The 20,405-nt window shown below is 45.7% G+C and overlaps 1 protein-coding gene across 1 annotated transcript in view; it reads right to left on the reverse strand.

Annotated features, from left to right (window-relative positions):
- Window positions 1–5,395: 5,395 nt before the first annotated feature.
- The window catches only part of LOC149975172 (general transcription factor II-I repeat domain-containing protein 2-like), a 63,540-nt gene continuing 48,530 nt past the window's right edge, over window positions 5,396–20,405 (reverse strand). Inside the window, exon 3 of the transcript XR_016488890.1 lies at window positions 5,396–7,714. The gene's annotated coding sequence lies outside the window, so the exon portion shown is untranslated. The remainder of the gene's footprint in view (window positions 7,715–20,405) is intronic.

Below are 20,405 nucleotides of genomic sequence, written 5' to 3' on the forward strand. Positions count from 1 at the left end.
TTTTGTAATTGTGATGGGAATCATGTTCCCGAGTTCCTGTAAGAATGAAGGAGATTGCAGTAGCTAGGATCAGGGCCATCCAGCAGGTCTCCTATGTGGAGGTAGTGAAAATAGCTGAAGTAATGAGTAGAGAGGAGATGGTAGTGGTAGTGGTAGTGGATGTCCCACATTGTGCAGTGAATGCAATGCAGGAGAAAGATCACGACTCACTAATAGTGAAGAAGGTGGACTTGGTTGTGTTTATAAATTGCACTAGTCAAACTAATACAAAATCAAAGAAGCTAGACATTGTGAAACCGGCAAATAGATTTCTGGATCTCCAGGACTTTACAGCCAAAATGTTACAGGGACTACTGAATGAAGAGGTTCCCCCCTCCCAGGTTCCTGAGCCTGGGAGGGATCTGAATAGGTGTTTAAATCAGATTGAAAGAGTACACTTTTTTGTTTGGAGTATTTTAAGGTGTAGGCAATAAACCTCAAAGAAGAAAAAGAGATGACAAAGATGGCGCCGGGAGACATGGCAGCTCTGTTTCTAGCTCATAAGCAACTTTTCAGTATTTCGTTTTTTTTGCGTGCCATTTCTTAAGTTATTAGCCCAGAACTGCTACACCCCTTCCCGGATGCCTACAAGGCCTTCCCCCGCCCTCCCTTCAGCAAATCAGGTCATGACTCCATTTGGCAAGTCTCTGTAGGTGACCAGGAGATTCTGTCTACCACATACGAATGCCTCCGTGGAGCTCATAAGTGTAGCTATGCAGCCTATTTTGGCTGTTCACAATATCAGCAGTACGGATGTGGAATGCGAGTGGAGAAAGCCAGCCTTGCCAAACCAGGTGCAGTCAGTGGAGGACCTGTACCCTGCTGAAGACTACAACCCTCTGTCCCGAGAGCCGACAGAAGAGGATCTTCAGTGGCTAAGTAACTGTCTCTGGGGCATGTTCAGTGGAATGGCTTTTCTCCTTGAACCTGAGCCAGAACAATTGCTACCCTCCCTGTCTGCACCGGACAATGTTAAAAAACAAGGGCATCTCGGGCATGCTGGCATGGCGCTGTCGGTGGAGCAGCAGAAGGCTATACGGCAGGCAACAGTTGGACAGTGCACCAAACCCAACTGGCACACCATGAGGAAAGGGAGGTTGACCGACAGCTGCTAAAAAGGGTCCTGAGAATACAGTCGTTGGAAAGGGTGTTGTCTATAAAGTGGGGCACAGATAATGAAGAGGAGGGCATCAAGGCATTCAAATGGCTACAGGGATGGATGTGCAGGAGTCAGGTCTCTGGGTCACGGGTTCCTGGTGCATCGTCAGATGCCTCTATTGAAGAGGCAGTGAAGTCTAAGGATGTCTATATCAATGAGGAAGGGACTCACAGCCTCCTGGAAGAACATCCTTACTGGTATCAAGTCCAAGGTCAGCGCCACATCACTGGAAGGGACACCTGCGTCTTTGGTTTGTGAACCAACAAAGCCTCAATCACCATCCCCATCCAGCGTGACAATCTCTGGCAGACTCATATTATTCCTCCTGTCAGTACCTCTTTTCAGGGAAGCCAATGGTCAAAAAATATTCCACAAAGTTCATGCACACACACTAGGCTCCCAGAATAGGTTATATTACATCCAAGTTTTGCGCAAAGCAGCCAACTAAAGTAATGTGGTTAATGTAAGTGTAATCACAAAGGTTGGTCTGATTGCATCTCCTCAGTTTCATTCAGTAGTACAACACAATTCACATTGCATTTTATAATGGACACAGTGGGTATTTATATCTGTGATGTTTAATTGATGTCTTACCCCAAGAGTGAGAGAGAGTACAGTCGTGGCCAAAAGTTTTGAGAATAACACAAAAATACATTTTCACAGTCTGCTGCCTCAGTTTATATGATGGCAATTTGCATATACTCCAGAATGTAATGAAGAGTGATCAGATGAATTGCAATTAATTGCAAAGTCCCTCTTTGCTATGCAAATGAACTGAATCCCCCAAAAACATTCCCACTGCATTTCAGCCCTGCCATAAAAGGACCAGCTGACATCATGTCAGTGATTCTCTCGTTAACACAGGTGTGAGTGTTGACGAGGACAAGGCTGGAGATCATTCTGTCATGCTGATTGAGTTTGAATAACAGACTAGAAGCTGCGCCACCTTCCGGGTGGTTAAGGGCGCTGTACTGCAGCGCCAGCTGTGCCATCAGAGTCCCTGGGTTCGCGCCCAGGCTCTGTCGTAACCGGCCGCGACCGGGAGGTCCGTGGGGCAACGCACAATTGGCCTATCGTCGTCCGGGTTAGGGAGAGATTGGTCGGTAGGGATCTCCTTGTCTCATCGCGCACCAGCGACTCCTGTGGCGGGCCGGGTGCAGTGCGCGCTTGCCAAGGTTGCCAGGCGCACGGTGTAGCCTCCGACACATTGGTGCGGCTGGCTTCCGGGTTGGATGCGCGCTGTGTTAAGAAGCAGTACGGCTGGTTGGGTTGTGTATCGGAGGACGCATGACATTCAGCCTTTGTCTCTCCCGAGCCCGTACGGGAGTTGTAGCAATGAGACAAGATAGTAGCTACTACAACAATTGGATACCATGAAATTGGGGAGAAAAAAGGGGTAAAAAAAAAAAAGGAGGGTGGTGCTTGGAATCATTGTTCTTCCTCTATCAACCATGGTTACCTGCAAGGAAACACGTGCCGTCATCATTGCTTGCACAAAAAGGACTTCACATTTAGATTGCACCTAAATCAACCATTTATCGGATCATCAAGAACTTCAAGGAGAGCGGTTCAATTGTTGTGAAGAAGGCTTCAGGGCGCCCAAGAAAGTCCAGCAAGCGCCAGGACCATCTCCTAAAGTTGATTCAGCTGCAGGATAGGGGCACCACCAGGTCAGAGCTTGCCCAGGAATGGCAGCAGGCAGGTGTGAGTGCATCTGCATGCACAGTGAGGCGAAGACTTTTGGGGGATGGCCTGGTGTCAAGAAGGGCAGTAAAGAAGCCACTTCTCTCCAGGAAAAACATCAGGGACAGACTGATATTCTGCAAAAGGTTTGGGGATTGGACTGCTGAGGATTGGGGTAAAGTAATTTTCTCTGATGAATCCCCTTTCCGATTGTTTGGGGCATCCGGACAAAAGCTTGTCAGGAGAATACAAGGTGAGTTCTACCATCAGTCCTGTGTCAAGCCAACAAATCAAATCAAATCAAATTTTATTTGTCACATACACATGGTTAGCAGATGTTAATGCGAGTGTAGCGAAATGCTTGTGCTTCTAGTTCCGACAATGCAGTAATAACCAACAAGTAATCTAACTAACAATTCCAAAACTACTGTCTTGTAAACAGTGTGAGGGGATAAAGAATATGTACATAAGGATATATGAATGAGTGATGGTACAGAGCAGCATAGGCAAGATACAGTAGATGGTATCGAGAACAGTATATACATATGAGATGAGTATGTAAACAAAGTGGCATAGTTAAAGTGGCTAGTGATACATGTATTACATAAGGATACAGTCGATGATATAGAGTACAGTATATACGTATGCATATGAGATGAATAATGTAGGGTAAGTAACATTATATAAGGTAGCATTGTTTAAAGTGGCTAGTGATATATTTACATCATTTCCAATTATTAAAGTGGCTGGAGTTGAGTCAGTGTCAGTGTGTTGGCAGCAGCCACTCAATGTTAGTGGTGGCTGTTTAACAGTCTGATGGCCTTGAGATAGAAGCTGTTTTTCAGTCTCTCGGTCCCAGCTTTGATGCACCTGTACTGACCTCGCCTTCTGGATGATAGCGGGGTGAACAGGCAGTGGCTCGGGTGGTTGATGTCCTTGATGATCTTTATGGCCTTCCTGTGACATCGGGTGGTGTAGGTGTCCTGGAGGGCAGGTAGTTTGCCCCCGGTGATGCGTTGTGCAGACCTCACCACCCTCTGGAGAGCCTTACGGTTGAGGGCGGAGCAGTTGCCGTACCAGGCGGTGATACAGCCCGCCAGGATGCTCTCGATTGTGCATCTGTAGAAGTTTGTGAGTGCTTTTGGTGACAAGCCGAATTTCTTCAGCCTCCTGAGGTTGAAGAGGCGCTGCTGCGCCTTCTTCACAATGCTGTCTGTGTGTGTGGACCAATTCAGTTTGTCTGTGATGTGTATGCCGAGGAACTTAAAACTTGCTACCCTCTCCACTACTGTTCCATCGATGTGGATAGGGGGGTGTTCCCTCTGCTGTTTCCTGAAGTCCACAATCATCTCCTTAGTTTTGTTGACGTTGAGTGTGAGGTTATTTTCCTGACACCACACTCCGAGGGCCCTCACCTCCTCCCTGTAGGTCGTCTCGTCGTTGTTGGTAATCAAGCCTACCACTGTCGTGTCGTCCGCAAACTTGATGATTGAGTTGGAGGCGTGCGTGGCCACGCAGTCGTGGGTGAACAGGGAGTACAGGAGAGGGCTCAGAACGCACCCTTGTGGGGCCCCAGTGTTGAGGATCAGCGGGGAGGAGATGTTGTTGCCTACCCTCACCACCTGGGGGCGGCCCGTCAGGAAGTCCAGTACCCAGTTGCACAGGGCGGGGTCGAGACCCAGGGTCTCGAGCTTGATGACGAGCTTGGAGGGTACCATGGTGTTGAATGCCGAGCTGTAGTCAATGAACAGCATTCTCACATAGGTATTCCTCTTGTCCAGATGGGTTAGGGCAGTGTGCAGTGTGGTTGAGATTGCATCGTCTGTGGACCTATTTGGGCGGTAAGCAAATTGGAGTGGGTCTAGGGTGTCAGGTAGGGTGGAGGTGATATGGTCCTTGACTAGTCTCTCAAAGCACTTCATGATGACGGAAGTGAGTGCTACGGGGCGGTAGTCGTTTAGCTCAGTTACCTTAGCTTTCTTGGGAACAGGAACAATGGTGGCCCTCTTGAAGCATGTGGGAACAGCAGACTGGTATAGGGATTGATTGAATATGTCCGTAAACACACCGGCCAGCTGGTCTGCGCATGCTCTGAGGGCGCGGCTGGGGATGCCGTCTGGGCCTGCAGCCTTGCGAGGGTTAACACGTTTAAATGTCTTACTCACCTCGGCTGCAGTGAAGGAGAGACCGCAAGTTTTCGTTGCAGGCCGTGTCAGTGGCACTGTATTGTCCTCAAAGCGGGCAAAAAAGTTATTTAGTCTGCCTGGGAGCAGAGCATCCTGGTCCGTGACTGGGCTGGATTTCTTCCTGTAGTCCGTGATTGACTGTAGACCCTGCCACATGCCTCTTGTGTCTGAGCCGTTGAATTGAGATTCTACTTTGTCTCTGTACTGACGCTTAGCTTGTTTGATAGCCTTGCGGAGGGAATAGCAGCACTGTTTGTATTCGGTCATGTTACCAGACACCTTGCCCTGATTAAAAGCAGTGGTTCGCGCTTTCAGTTTCACGCGAATGCTGCCATCAATCCACGGTTTCTGGTTAGGGAATGTTTTAATCGTTGCTATGGGAACGACATCTTCAACGCACGTTCTGATGAACTCGCACACCGAATCAGCGTATTCGTCAATGTTGTTGTCTGACGCAATACGAAACATGTCCCAGTCCACTGCATGTCCAGTGATGGAAGCAGTCTTGGAGTGTGAGGTCAGCTTGGTCGGACCAGCGTTGGACAGACCTCAGTGTGGGAGCCTCTTGTTTTAGTTTCTGTCTGTAGGCAGGGATCAACAAAATGGAGTCGTGGTCAGCTTTTCCGAAAGGGGGGCGGGGCAGGGCCTTATATGTGTCGCGGAAGTTAGAGTAACAATGATCCAAGGTCTTTCCACCCCTGGTTGCGCAATCGATATGCTGATAAAATTTAGGGAGTCTTGTTTTCAGATTAGCCTTGTTAAAATCCCCAGCTACAATGAATGCAGCCTCCGGATAAATGGTTTCCAGTTTGCAAAGAGTCAAATAAAGTTCATTCAGAGCCAACGATGTGTCTGCTTGGGGGGGGATATATACGGCTGTGATTATAATCGAAGAGAATTCTCTTGGTAGATAATGCGGTCTACATTTGATTGTGAGGAATTCTAAATCAGGTGAACAGAAGGATTTGAGTTCCTGTATGTTTCTTTCATCACACCATGTCACGTTAGTCATAAGGCATACGCCTCCGCCCCTCTTCTTACCAGAAAGATGTTTGTTTCTGTCTGCGCGATGCGTGGAGAAACCTGTTGGCTGCACCGCCTCGGATAGCGTCTCTCCAGTAAGCCACGTTTCCGTGAAGCAAAGAACGTTACAGTCTCTGATGTCCCTCTGGAATGCTACCCTTGCTCGGATTTCATCAACCTTGTTGTCAAGAGACTGGACATTGGCAAGAAGAATGCTAGGGAATGGTGCACGGTGTGCCCGTCTCCGGAGTCTGACCAGAAGACCGCCTCGTTTCCCTCTTTTTCGGAGTCGTTTTTTTTGGGTCGCTGCATGGGATCCACTCCGTTGTCCTGTTTGTAAGGCAGAACACAGGATCCGCGTTGCGAAAAACATATTCTTGGTCGTACTGATGGTGAGTTGACGCTGATCTTATATTCAGTAGTTCTTCTTGACTGTATGTAATGAAACCTAAGATGACCTGGGGTACTAATTTAAGAAATAACACGTAAAAAAACAAAAAACTGCATAGTTTCCTAGGAACACGAAGCGAGGCGGCCATCTCTGTCGGCGCCGGAAGTAACCGGAAGTAACCGACCCCCTTACACAGTGTGGTAGAGCACGTGGAGACGATGAGGGAGTGGATGACAGCCATATGGTCAGTCGTGAGGGAACATATGGAGAAGGCCCAACGCGCCCAAGCCCAGGTCTACAATCAGGAAGCTCAGCCTCGAGAAGGTGGGAGACAGGGTGTTGGTCTTAATCCCCATGGCCGAAAGTAAGTTCCTGGCAACATGGCACGGGCCATACGAGGTGATCGAGAAGCTGGGACCTGTCAATTACCGCGTACGGCAACAGGGGAGATGGAAACCCCAACAGATTTACCACGTGAACCTGTTGAAGAAGTGGCACACGAGAGGACAGCCTTGGCAGTGTTATTGTCGGGACCCAGGACGCCAACGGTACCAGTGGTGGTCCCGAGCAAAGAGGACCTCGACCCGGCCCAGAAGCAAGAGCTCAGGGAGGTCGTTGATCGGAACATGGCAGTGTTCTCCGAGAAGCCGACCGCACGACCCTCATTGAGCACCACATCCGTACCCGGCCCAGGGAAACGGTAGGAAAGAGGCCATATTGGATTCCGGAGGCCCAAAGGAAGGCCGTGAAACAGGAAGTGGAGGCTATGCTGAGGATGGGGGTTGTTGAAGAGTCCCACAGTGCGTGGTGCCGTCCCATCGTGTTGGTGCCCAAACCAGAAGGTAGCTGTGGCAAAGAAGGGGGTCGAGTGATAAATGGCAGATATGTGAGAGCAGAACTAATAAACGGGCTCTGCCCGATCACTAAAATGGCCACCCCTGTGAGAACTACAGATCACAAAATGTCCGACCCCCAAAACTACAAGTCCCAGAAGCAAGGGGAACCCTCAGAAGGTGGAGCCGACATACAGATAAAGGGTCAAGAAAAACCAGGAAGAGAGAGAGAGAGTGCTGGAAGGATCTATGAACAATAGAGAAAGAGACAATAGAGATTGGCTGGATTTACCGTGTATGAGCTGGATTGTTTTGGACTTACCTGTTGGCGTTTGGACCTGGACCTACCGAGAACCCGATTCGTGTACCGAACCCTGCTATCCTTGACCTCGCCTACGGCCTGGGTGGACCAGGACGGAGAAACAAACACACAGGTACTGTCCTGTTCGAAAGAACTCTCATCCTTGGGTGATTTGGTGAGAGTTTACCACTTAATTTGTGACAAACGCTCCTAACCTTGAAGAGGTTTGCCACACGTGGTGGAGAATGTGGGCATGGACTAACCATACCACTGGTTAGGTAGAAGAAAATTTTTAAAAAGTGTTCAGTTAGCACTCCAAAGGGGAGTCAGGTTTTTTTTTGTGGCTTTGTTTGGTTAGGACAGTTTCTCAGGAAAATGAGTATGGAGGGAGCCATACAGGCCCTGTTACAAGCGGTGGCCGCCCAACAAGAGGCAACTAGAGCTCAACAAATAGCTCATCAGGATGCAATGCGAATGTATCAGGACACGTTACAGGTCCAGCACTGCACCAACCAGCTGCTCAGAGAAGAGCAAGAGAGAAACACCCGGGAGTTAAGAGAAGGCCTAAAGGGGCTAGCGGACCAAATTGGGACTCAATTACCAGCTGCAAATACCCATTTTCTTCAAAAAATGACAGCACAGGATGATGTGGAAGCATATCTTACCACCTTCGCAGAGAGGGAAAAGTGGCCGAAAGAAGAATGGGCAGGGCTTCTGGCACCATACCTGGCAGGGGATGCTCAAAAAGCATATTTCGACCTGGAGTTGAAAGATGCACAGGATTACGATAAACTAAAGGGAGAGATCTTGACTAGACTGGGAGTGACCGATACCGTGAGGGCACACCGCTTCCACCAGTGGTCCTACCGACCGGGACAACCCCTTCTTTGCCACAGTAGCCTACGCTTCTGTAATGATTTCCAGGGTGTGAACGACGGCCCCCCGCCCACATTTCAGCGACTGATGAACAAAGTACTTCGAACCCACCAGCAGTATGCAGCAGCCTATTTGGATGACATCATCATCCACAGCCAAGGTTGGGAAGAGCACCTGATGCGCCTCCAGGCGGTGCTGGACGCGCTCAGACAAGCCGGGTTGACAGCGAACCCCAAGGAATGCAAACTAGGGTTCGAGGAGGTGGAGTTCCTGGGGTATTTGATTGGACGGGGGAACGTCAAGCCCCAGGAGAGGAAGGTTCACGCGGTACGTGACTGGCCCGTCCCACGCACCAAGACACAGGTCAAGTCCTTCCTGGGACTGGCAGGATACTATAGCCGGTTTATCCCTAACTTTGTGGCTATAGCTTCCCCCCTCACCGATCTAACCAGGGCCCGCCTCCCGAAAACAGTGAAATGGACAGACGAGACAGAAGCGGCATTCAGGCGCCTGAAGGAAGCGCTATGCTCCCATTCAATTCTCGTAGCGCCCAATTTCCAGGTGCCGATGTTGGTCCAGACAGAAGCATGTGACACGGGACAAAGGGCCATTCTGTCCCAGATACACGATGGGGAGGAGCACTCCATCATGTACATCAGCCGAAAGCTGATACCCAGAGAGAAAAAGTAGTCTATTGTTGAGAAAGATTGTCTAGTGGGCGCTGTTAGGTACCCACTTCACCCTGGTCATGGACCATGCTGCTGGACATGCCAGGTTTCGACGGACTTTCCGACCAGGACTAATTGGGGCTGATTGGGGTTGGTGAGGGCTGATTGCTCACCAGCTGTACGAGTCCCATAAAGCTGCCAGAAAGGCAGCACACAGGGAAGAGACTGGGGGAAGAAAGGACTATAGTTGGGGACAGTTCGAGACGTAACAGGAGGGAGTTCAGTTTTTGATCCCCACAGGATACAGCAAGACCCGGAGCCCAGAAGACGGTATCCCGGAGAGGGTCTCATGGGGGAGACCTATTATTTTCTTTTGAACAATTATTTTAATAAACACCTTTGAAACTGAGCTTATCCTACTCTGTCCGTGTCTGATCTGTGTAAACGTTTTTGACCCAACCCCATCGTCTGCCACAATTATTACAAGGCGTGGAGATAGGGTGTATGGAAGTCCTTTGTATAAGGAGGCAGCTGATTGCTGAACAGAGTAAAGATGTTTTCATTTCCCTCTTTTTGCTGAGATATGTCCAAAGGCGGAGTTTGATGAAGTTTGTGTGGGTTAATTTGACACAAATGGTGTTCTGATGAGGAAATCGTGTTTCCACACCACTTCCAGGCAAGACTATAGGCCCAGTGTGTCAGAAATTGTCATTCCAGTACACTTTGACAAGAGATAATGAGGTTGGCTCACGATGGTAGTATGGCATGCCATCTTGGGATCAACAAAACATATGACAAACCTTTCGGCAGGGTTCTGGTGGACTGTGTTGGTCCTTTTTCCAAAGCAAAGAGGGGTAACCAGTTTCTCTTGATCATCATGTGCACTGCCACTCGTTTCCCGGATGCCATTCCTCTGAGGAAAATCATGGCTACAAGTATTGTTAAGGCGAATTTTGAATTTCTTGTCAAAGTTTTTCCAGCAAGTGCTACAGCAGTTGGGTGTTACCCATTGCCCCTCTAGTGCCTACCACCCAGTCTCAAAATGCTCTTGAGAGACTTCATCAGACATTGAAGTCTATGTTGAGAGCATACTGCTATGAGTTTCAGAAAGACTGGGAAAAATGGGTCCCTCTTGTGTTGTTTGCAGTGCGGAAGGTTGTTCAGGAATCTCTTGATTTTAGTCCAAATAAGAGGTCATTTGAGCTTGCTGAGAGAGAGGTTGCTGCAGGACAACATCTTAATTAAACACAAAAACAAATCTGTTGGCGCACGTTATTGTTTTTCAAAACAGATGCACCCGCACCTTTGAGTTGCCAGTGAGAATCTGGGGAAGGCGCAAACGAATATTAAATGTTGGTACGGTCGAAAGGCCTGAAGCAACACTTTTGATGTCCTGGTCCTGGTGCTCATTGCTTTTCAGGCCCTTACCTCATAGTGAAAAAAAATGTTATCAGGATTAGGTCATCGTTACACCGGAGCGCAGGAAAAAACCTGGCTGTGTCATGTCAACATGTTGAAACCATACTTCACCTGCTAAGATTGGGTGGAGAAGTCGGTGGACACCGGTAGTGATCTTCTGCCTGTGGCCACTACTGTCACCATTGACTATAGTCTTCCACAAGAGGACAAGGTAATCCCAATACACCCTGTGCCTGTTGGACAGTTGAGTAACTCAAAGATTCTACACTGAAAAAAATATAAACGCAACATGTAAATTGTTGGTCCCATGTTTCATGAGCTGAAATAAAAGATCCCAGAACTTTTCCATGCTTATTTCTGTCAACTTTTGTGCACATATTTGTTCACATCCTTGTTAGTGAGCATTTCTCCTTTGCCAAGACAGTCCATCCACCTAACAAATGTGGCATATCAAGAAGCTGATTAAACAGCATGATCATTACACAGGTGCACCTTGTTCTGGGGACAATAACAAGCCACTGTACAATGTGCAGTTTTGTCATACAACACAATGCCACAGAGGTCTCAAGTTTTGAGGGTGCGAGCAATTGGCATGCTGACTGCAGGAATGTCCACCAGAGCTGCTGAAAGATAAATGTATGTTAATTTCTGTACCATAATGTCATTTTAGAGAATTTGGCAGTACCTCCAATCAGCTTCACAAACGCAGACCACATGTAATCACGCCAGCCCAAGACCTCCACATAAGGCTTCTTCACCTGCAGGATCGTCTGAGACCAGCCACCTGGACAACTGATAAAACTAGATTTGCACAACCAAAAAATGTCTGCGCAAACTGTCAGAAACAGTCTCAGGGAAGCTCATCTGCGTGCTCGTCGTCCTCACCAGGGTCTTGACCTGACTGCAGTTTGGCATCGTTACCAACTTTAGTGGGGAAATGTTAACCTTCGACGACCACTGGCAAGCTGGAGAAGTGTGCTCTTCACGAATTAATCCCGGTTTCAACTGTACCGGGCAGATGGCAGACAGCGTGTTTGGAGTCGTGTGCACGAGCAGCTTGCTGATATCAACATTGTGGACAGAGTGCCCCATAGAGGCGATGGGGTTATGGTATGGGCAGGCATAGGCTACGGACAACAAACTCAATTCCATTTTATCGATAGCAGTTTGAATGCACAGAGATACCGTGACGAGACCCTGAGGCCCATTGTCATACCATTCATCTGCCGCCATCACCTCATGTTTCAGCATGATAATGCACAACCCCATGTTGCAAGGATAGTTTCAGTGATTCTCTGGATCGATGTGTACCACAGCGTGTTCCAGTTACCGCTAATATCCAGAACTTCTCACAGGCATTGAAGAGGAGTGGAACAACATTCCACAGTCCATAATCAACACCCTGATCAACTTTATGCAAATGTCATGTGTCGCGCTGCATGAGGCAAATGGTACCTCTGATCCCCTCCTCTACTTATTTTTAAGGTATCTGTGACCAACAGATGCATATCTTTCTTCCCAGTCATGTGAAATCCACAGATTGGGCCAAATTTCCTTATATGAACTGTAACTTAGTAAAATCTTTGAATTTGTTGCAAGTTGCATTAATATTTCAGTGTATATATTTTTAACATTTGGTCATTGGATTGATAAAAAATAAATAACCCAAATACTCTGTGTGACCACCCGCCAATGTGGCAGGTAATAAATCCACCAGTATTTGGTTTGTGGCTGGTGTTAATTTCTCACCCTAATGGAAACGTCCTCTGAGGTTTCTGAGGAGGTCAGTCGCCTTGTAGTTCTTGCTCATCTTGGGGTGAGCTTAGTACTTCTGGATCAGCTTGCCACCAATACTTTCCTTAAAGGACTGACAAATCAAAAAGTGACACTGACTCAAAACATAGGGCTTGACGCATATCATCATGGTCGGATTCAGCCACCAATGACAGAGTTCAAGGGCCCTCGTACATTGAGTGTACAAAACATTAAGAACTGCTCTTTCCATGAGATATACTGAGCAGGTGAATTCATGTGTAAGCTATGATCCCTTATTGATGTCACTTGTTAAATCTACTTAAATCCGTGTAGATGAAGGGGAGGAGACAGGTTAAAGAAGGAGTTTTAAGCGTTGAGACAATTAAAACATGGATTGTGTATGTGTGCCCTTTAGAGGGTGAATGAGCAAGACAAAATATTGAAATGCCTTTGAACGGTTTATGGTAGTAGGTGCTAGGCGCATCGGTTTGTGTCAAGAACTGCAATGCTGCTCTGTTAATGACACTCAACAGTTTCCCGTGTGTTATCAAGAATGGTCCAAAACCCAAAGGACATCCAGCCAACTTGACACAACTGTGGGAACCATTGGAGTCAACATGGACCAGCATCCCTGTGAAACACTTGCGACACCTTGCGACACCTTGTAGAGTCCATGGCCCGGCAAATTGAGGTTACAAGTCAGCCATTTCCAGTTCCAACATCTACCCAGCTCCAAAAGCTTTTGAGAGGGAAAGGAGGAGATCCAGCCAGGGCAAAGTGACATTCAGGTCCCCAAGCCCTAACAAAGCCACCTGTTACCAATGTGGGGAGACCTACACGCCAGCCTGTTCCACACTCCTCCTCTGGGTTCTCTGGGTCCACACTCAACCAAACAAGGCTGAGGACGAAGACAGAGAGACTAAAATTGGGTGAGCAGGGTTCCCTCTATCAACAACAGGGCCTGCAGAAAGAGAAAAACAACAACGTTGAGGACTGTTCCAATGTTCCCATGTTACTGGAACGTTTAAGTGTTAAAAATTGGACTCTACTAGCTACTTACCTTTGCCCGTTGAGAGAAATGTTAGGTTACCCTAAAAGTGAAGTGTTGCAAAAAGGACAATCACCTTTATTTACTTACCTGTTTTGGAGAAGAACATAAAATACTTACTTACCTTGAGGTTTTTCACAATTGAATGTTATTGGTGTTCAGATACATTTTTACATGTGTTATTTAATAAATGTCACCTGTTTTATTTGTTATAGGTGCTAAAGGGACTCGGCACTGCTGGAGGGGGTAGTGTTGTGCCACAGAAGTAGCAATCCCTCCTACTTTTACCCCTAGATGATTGACAGCCGTATGTTCCAATTGTCATGACGTCGTAAGTTTGTGTTCAGTGTTTTTCAGTTGGTACGTCAGTTCTGTTGTATGGCCCCTGTATGGACACCTGTGTGTGATCTGTACTGGAGATAAACAGTAACTAAAGTATTATAATTGTCTGGAATAAACATCTGAAACCAAGAGAGAAGATTGTCGTGGACCTTCTTCCTACACCATCCACACATAAGGTCTGTATCTACAAGAGAATACCTAGCTACAGTAGCTTAGTTCAGCTAACTGTTGGCCAACAGTTATCTGAAGACTGAAGAGGCTTCAATGTGAGGACAAGACCAGCTAATCCACAACAACATTTACCAGCCCTCTGGTTGACCTTTTTCCGAAAAACTTTGCCAGTAACCGAAGGTAAATCTCCAGTAGGTACGGGCTATACAATGTGTGAAAATAAACATTTATATCAAACTTTTGATTAGATAGCCTCTGTAGGCCAATGTGCTGATTTAGCTAGCCAGTTTGTCTGTTTGCATGCCTGAAAATGAACCAATATCAGAACTCAGGTTAAGACACAGATACAGACAACTAGAGTCACAGATGTTTATTGACCCAAACAGGGGGCAGGCAAAAGACAGGTCAAAGGCAGGCAGAGGTCCGTAATCCAGGGCAGAGTCAATAAGGTACAGAACAGCAGGCAGGCTCGGGGTCAGGACAGGCAGAGGTTCGTCAACAGGTCAGAGTCAGGCAGGTATAGAATGGCAGGTATGCTCAGGGTCAGGGCAAGCAGAATGGTCAGAACCGGGGAAACAGAACTTGAGAAAGCAGGGAGATGGTAAGACAAAACAAGATGAACTGGCAACAGACAAACAGAGAACACAGGTATAAATACACTGGGGATAACGGGGAACATGAGTGACACCTGGAGGGGGGTGGAGACAAGCACAAAGACAGGTGAAGCAGATCAGGGTTTGACACCAAAACAAAGACACGAGCACAAGAAAAGGGGATATAGATACAACTATCAACGGACTGGAACACCAGGCCACTGTTTTGCTACTCAGTGCTGTGTCTACCTAAAATATGAATGGAATGAGAAACATTGATTTAAAGGGATAGTTCACCTCAAAATTAAAGTTAAGCATATATTTGCATACCTTGAAGGTGGTGAGATGAATTACCAGTACCAACATACCTTAACAAAGTGTGTGGAAGGTTTGAAGACTCAATGTTTTTTTATTCCATACTTACTCCATTCCCTCGCATTCTGGGATGCATTTTTATGAGGACAGACAATGTAAGGAATCAAACGATACAGCCTACATTCACATTGGCTCGAACTGTGTCAGTGTGGCATTAATCATGAATTGCCATCATTGAATTGATCCCCTCTGAATGAGAAGTAGTTATCCTAGAGCCAGTGGCCAGGCTTTCTGAGCCTTCTACTGCCTAGGAGGAGATTTTAAGAGATTAAGACACAAGCATTAATCCGATACACGCTCAGGTAATTAATTAAAGATTTTTCTGGGCTGTGTTCAGTCACGTGGTGCAGCATTGAAATAATCGCCCCTTTTAACATGGCACCTGTCCAACTCTGAGAGAGCTGTGAATGCTCTATTTTTTTCTTCCATTCAGTACATGGTAATGTGGCAAAGACTTTGAGTTTTTTTTGTGCAGTTTAAGTATGGTATGCTGTTGTTGCCTGAAATGCCCCTAGCAAAGAGTAAAGGCTAGAATTAGGCCTAGTTCCAAAAAAAATTACTAACAAGCAAATTCTGTCCCAATTTTTTTTACCCCTAAATCGCATTACAATTCATATTGTGAAATAATTGTTCCTGTACTCCTCATGTTAGCTCCAATTAGTACAGTATACTGGAAGATGGCCAGAGTCACTCCCCTCCTCAAGAAACGAACACTCGACCCCTCTGACATCTTCTCTTTCCAAACACTTGAGCCTGCTGTCTATTACCATCTTTCTTGTTATCTCTCTCAGAAAGATCTTCTTGACCCTAACCAGTCAGATGTCCCCCTCAACTGAGATCGCTCTCCTCTGTGTCACAGAGGCTCTCCCCTCTGCCAAAGCTGACACTCTCTCCTCTGTTCTCATCTTCCTAGATCTAACCCTTGCTTTCGACACCGTGAACCATCACATCCTCCTCTTCACCCATTCAGGGCTGGGCGTCTCAGGCTCTGCACAGCAATGGATTGCAATCCTAGAACAGAGGATATGTGTCTGCACCATGTGCTCTCACTACTAGTGTACCCTAGGGCTCAGTTCTAGGCCCTCTCCTCTTTTCTCTTTACACCAAGTCACTCGTCTCCGTCATATCCTCACATGGTCTCTTCTATCATTGCTATGTGTGACACTCAACTACTTTTCTCCTTCCCCCCCTTCTGACACTCAAGTGGAGACACTCATCTCTGCGCGCCTATCAGATATCCCAGCTTGTGTTATTGACTTGTTTATTGTTTACTCCATGTGTAACTTTGTTGTTGTCTGTTCACACTGCTATGCTTTATCTTGGCCAGGTCGCAGTTGTAAATGAAAACTTGTTCTCAACTAGCCTACCTGGTTAAATAAAGGTGAAATGAAAAAATAAAAAAATTAAACACAGGCACTCTGTTCTGCCACCTTTGTTCTCTTGGCCCTCCCACCCCTATGGGTGGGCATCTTCCGCTCAGCTCAGTCAAAGTTCTTCTCTGTCCTGGCACCTCAATGGTGGAACAATCTTCCCCCTAACATCAAGACAGCGGAGTCCCTGCCCATCTTCCAAAATGTCTGAAACCCTACCTCTTTAAAGAATATCTTAAACAAATCAAACCCCTCACTGCTTTGACTGTTTTGCCAGTTATTTGCTATGAGGGGGAACTGTCCCAATGAAACCTCAGGACTTCTTTTAAATAAATCTCAGGATTTCATAGCATAAATTATAACAGCACAAAGTAAATGGACCGTCCTGGGGCGCACAAATGTGCATCCGTTCAGTCAGAACTTCTGGGTCTGCTATAGTCTCCTCCCAATATATCCTCTCGCACCAGATGGCTTACTTCCGCACGTGAGACTAGATCTGCTCTATCAGGTACAAATGGTGCTAAAGCAAATTGTAAGTATCTTGTAAATACAGTCATGGGAGCCTGGGACCTGAAAACTGGACAACTACATCCAAAAAGAGTCGAAGGACAGAGGGATACACTAGCAAGAACCTTCTCATCAGGATTTGGTAGGACAAAAAGCATGGCCAATTTTATTGTTTCCCCCTGATGTTATTTATAAGCAGTGGTGGAAAAAGTACACAATTGTCATACTTGAGTAAAAGATACCTTGATAGAAAATGACTCAAGTAAAAGTGAGTCACGCAGTAAAATACTACTTGGTTTTAAATAAACGTAAGTATACAAAGTAAATGTAATTGATAAAATATACTTAAGTATCAAAAGTAAAAGTATAAATAATTAAGCAAACCAGAAGGAACATGTTGGTGAGTCTGCCAGATCAGAGGCATTAGGGATGACCAGGGATGTTTTCTTGATAAGTGTGTGAATTTGACAATTTTCCTGTCCTGCTAAGCATTCAAAATGTAACGAGTACTTTGGGTGTCAGGGAAAATCTATGGATTAAAAAGTACATTGTTTTCTTTAGGAATGTAGTGGAGTAAAAGTACACATTTTCAAAAAACTTATTAAGTAGTACTTGAAAGTATTTTTACTTAAGTACTTTACACCACTGTTTAAGAAGTTCTACTGTAGGGACAGAGCGACATGTTGTGTGGACTAAAACAGCATAAAACCTGGTGTATCCCACAGCACGATCAAATGAATTAGCCAGCTACAGAAACATTGATGAATTTTTTTGTCAAATTAACCAGTTAGCGATCTACCTTAGGTAGCTAGCTATGTGCTTATCTATCTCCCGTGCCAATTTCAAGTCTTAAAGTAATATCTGACTAACTTGGAAATATGAGGTAATTTCAGAATGAAAGTGACATTGGAGAGATTGGGTACCCCTAGTAAACTGGAAAAAAAATCTGTCAAAAATTGCTAATATATGCAAATAAAAATTATTATTGGATAGAAAACACTCTAAAGATTCGAAAACCGTTGGAATTATGTCTGTAAGTATAGCAGAACTCACAGGGCAGGCATTCTTCCAAACTAGTTTTTGTGGCCATGAAAGTTGGAGCAACTTTGACGTCATGGCCCCCACCCTTCCCAACCAGTTATGATTCTGGCACTTTCTATCTCTTCCGCTAGATGTCCTCTTTCAGTAGAGCTTTGAATCGTTCAAATCCCGCGAGAATTGACCCTATGGGAGTGAAATTAGTGCGTGCCACGAGAGAATAGGCTGTGCGTATGGGCGCGAATTGGTCCCAGCCATTCCTTTGTTCCAGCACTCAAGAGAAGGGCAGACGATGGCCGATTGAATTGAAGTTTGTTTTGCGTGTCTAAAACATCATAAAGCTTGCTTCTGCACTTAGTTTGACCTGTTTAGTCGACATATAATATGTAATTTTGAAGTTTTGATGCGCAACTTTTCCGGACCAGAGGACGTTTTGGGTGCATTTCAGCTGATGTTATTAGCAGTAGCTAATACAAAGACGCAAGACTTGAAACCAAACGATGTATTGGGTAAGTATGAAGCCTTCCAGAACATTCTGAACGAAGACCATCGAAGGTAAGGGAATATTTATGCTTAAATCTGTGTTTCTGTTGACTCCAACATTACGTAGAAATGTAGCTTGGAACTGAGCGCTGTCTCAGCATATGGAATAGTGTGCGATTTCTGTAACGTTAAAAATAAATCTAACACAGCGGTTGCATAAAGAAGCAGTGTATCTTTCTAACTATATGTAGAACATGTATATTTAGTCAAAGTTTATGATGTCTATTTACGTTATCTTGCCGCGCTACATAGATTTCCTGCGGGCATTTTTGAGTAATTTCTGAACGTGAACTCACTGTAAATGGACATTTATGGATATAAATGGCATATTATTGAAAAAAAAAATATGTACTGTGTAACATGTCATATTACTGTCATCTGATGAAGATTTTCAAAAGGTTAGTGAGCGATTTATTTTTTAATCCTGCGTTTGTTGATTGCATGTTTTGGCTATTCAAATGAGCTGTGTCTGGTGGTGGTTTTGCATATATATGTGCTATGTTTTCGCCGTAAAACATTTTAGAAATCTGACTTGCTGGCTAGATGAACAAGGTGTTTATCTTTCATTTGAGCTATTGGACTTGTTAATGTGTGGAGGTTAAATATTTTTAAGAATATTTTTGCGTTCCATGCGCCACCGTTTCAGCTGAACGTGGGAGGGTTGATTCCCAATTGGGAACCAGTATCGTAGACAGGTTAACTAGAGCATCATGCTTTGTGACATTATGTTAGCTAGCTATCCTGGTGCACTCATATGTTCATGAGCTGGCTGCTCGTTCTAAATAGTATAATCAAATCTGTTCAAGACAGTGGCAGATTGTGCAGCAGTGGTCATTCAGTTTTTGTCAGGCAAAAGTAAAATATGTGTATTTATACTGTTGCTCAAATGCACAAATCGCTTTATATACAGTGCCTTCGGAAAGTATTCAGACCCCTTGACTTTTTCCAAATTTTGTTACGTTACAGCCTTATCCTAAAATGGATTACATTTTTAAAAATCTCAGCAATCTACACACAATACCCCATAATCACAAAGTGAAAAAAGATTATTATAATTTTTTGCAAAAAAACCCAGAAACTCCTTATTTACATAAGTATTCAGCCCCTTTGCTATGAGACTCGAAATTGAGCTCAGGTGCATCCTGTTTCCATTGATCATCCTTAAGATGCTTCAACAACTTTATAAGAGTCCACCTGTGGTAAATTATATTGATTGGACATGATTGTAAAGGCACACATCTGTCTATATAAGCTCTCACATCTGTCTATATGAGGTCAGAGCAAAAACTAAGCCATGAGGTCGAAGGAATTGTCCGTAAAGTTATGAGACAGGATTGTGTCGAGGCACAGATCTGGGGAAGGGGACCAAAACCTTTCTGCAGCATTGAAGGTCCCAAAGTACACAGTGGCCTCCATCATTCTTAAACAGAAGATGTTTGGAACCACCAAGATTCTTCCTAGAGCTGGCTGCCCGGCCAAACTAGGCAATTGGGGGAGAAGTGCTTTGGTCAGGGAAGTGACCAAGAACCTGATGGTCACTCTGACAGAGCTGTAGAGTTCATCTGTGGAGATGGGAGAACCTTCCAGAAGGACAACCATCTCTGCAACACTTCACCAATCAAGCCTTTATGGTAAAGTTGCCAGACGGAAGCCACTCCTCAGTAAAAGGCACATGACAGCCAAGATTGAACTCATTGGACTGAATGCCAAGCGTCACGTCTGGAGGAAACCTGGCACCATCCCCAGCATCATGCTGTGGGCATGTTTTTCAGAGGCAGGGACTGGGATACTAGTCAGTATTGAGGGAAACATGAACGGAGCAAAGTACAGAGATATCCTTGATGAAAACCTGCTACAGAGCGCTCAGGACCTCACACTGGGGCAAAGGTTCACCTTCCAACAGGACAATGACAACATAGTGGAGAGACCTGAAAATAGCTGTGCAGCAACGCTCCCCATCCAACCTGACAGAGAATCTGCAGAGAAGAATGAAAGAAACTCCCGAAAAATACAGGTGTGCCAAGCTTGTAGCGTCATACCCAAGAAGACTCGATGCTGTAATCGCTGTCTAAGGTGCTTCAACAA

The sequence above is a fragment of the Oncorhynchus mykiss genome, chromosome 19 (assembly GCF_057628025.1).
Source record: "Oncorhynchus mykiss isolate SJ-2025 chromosome 19, ASM5762802v1, whole genome shotgun sequence".
Lineage (NCBI taxonomy): Eukaryota > Metazoa > Chordata > Actinopteri > Salmoniformes > Salmonidae > Oncorhynchus > Oncorhynchus mykiss.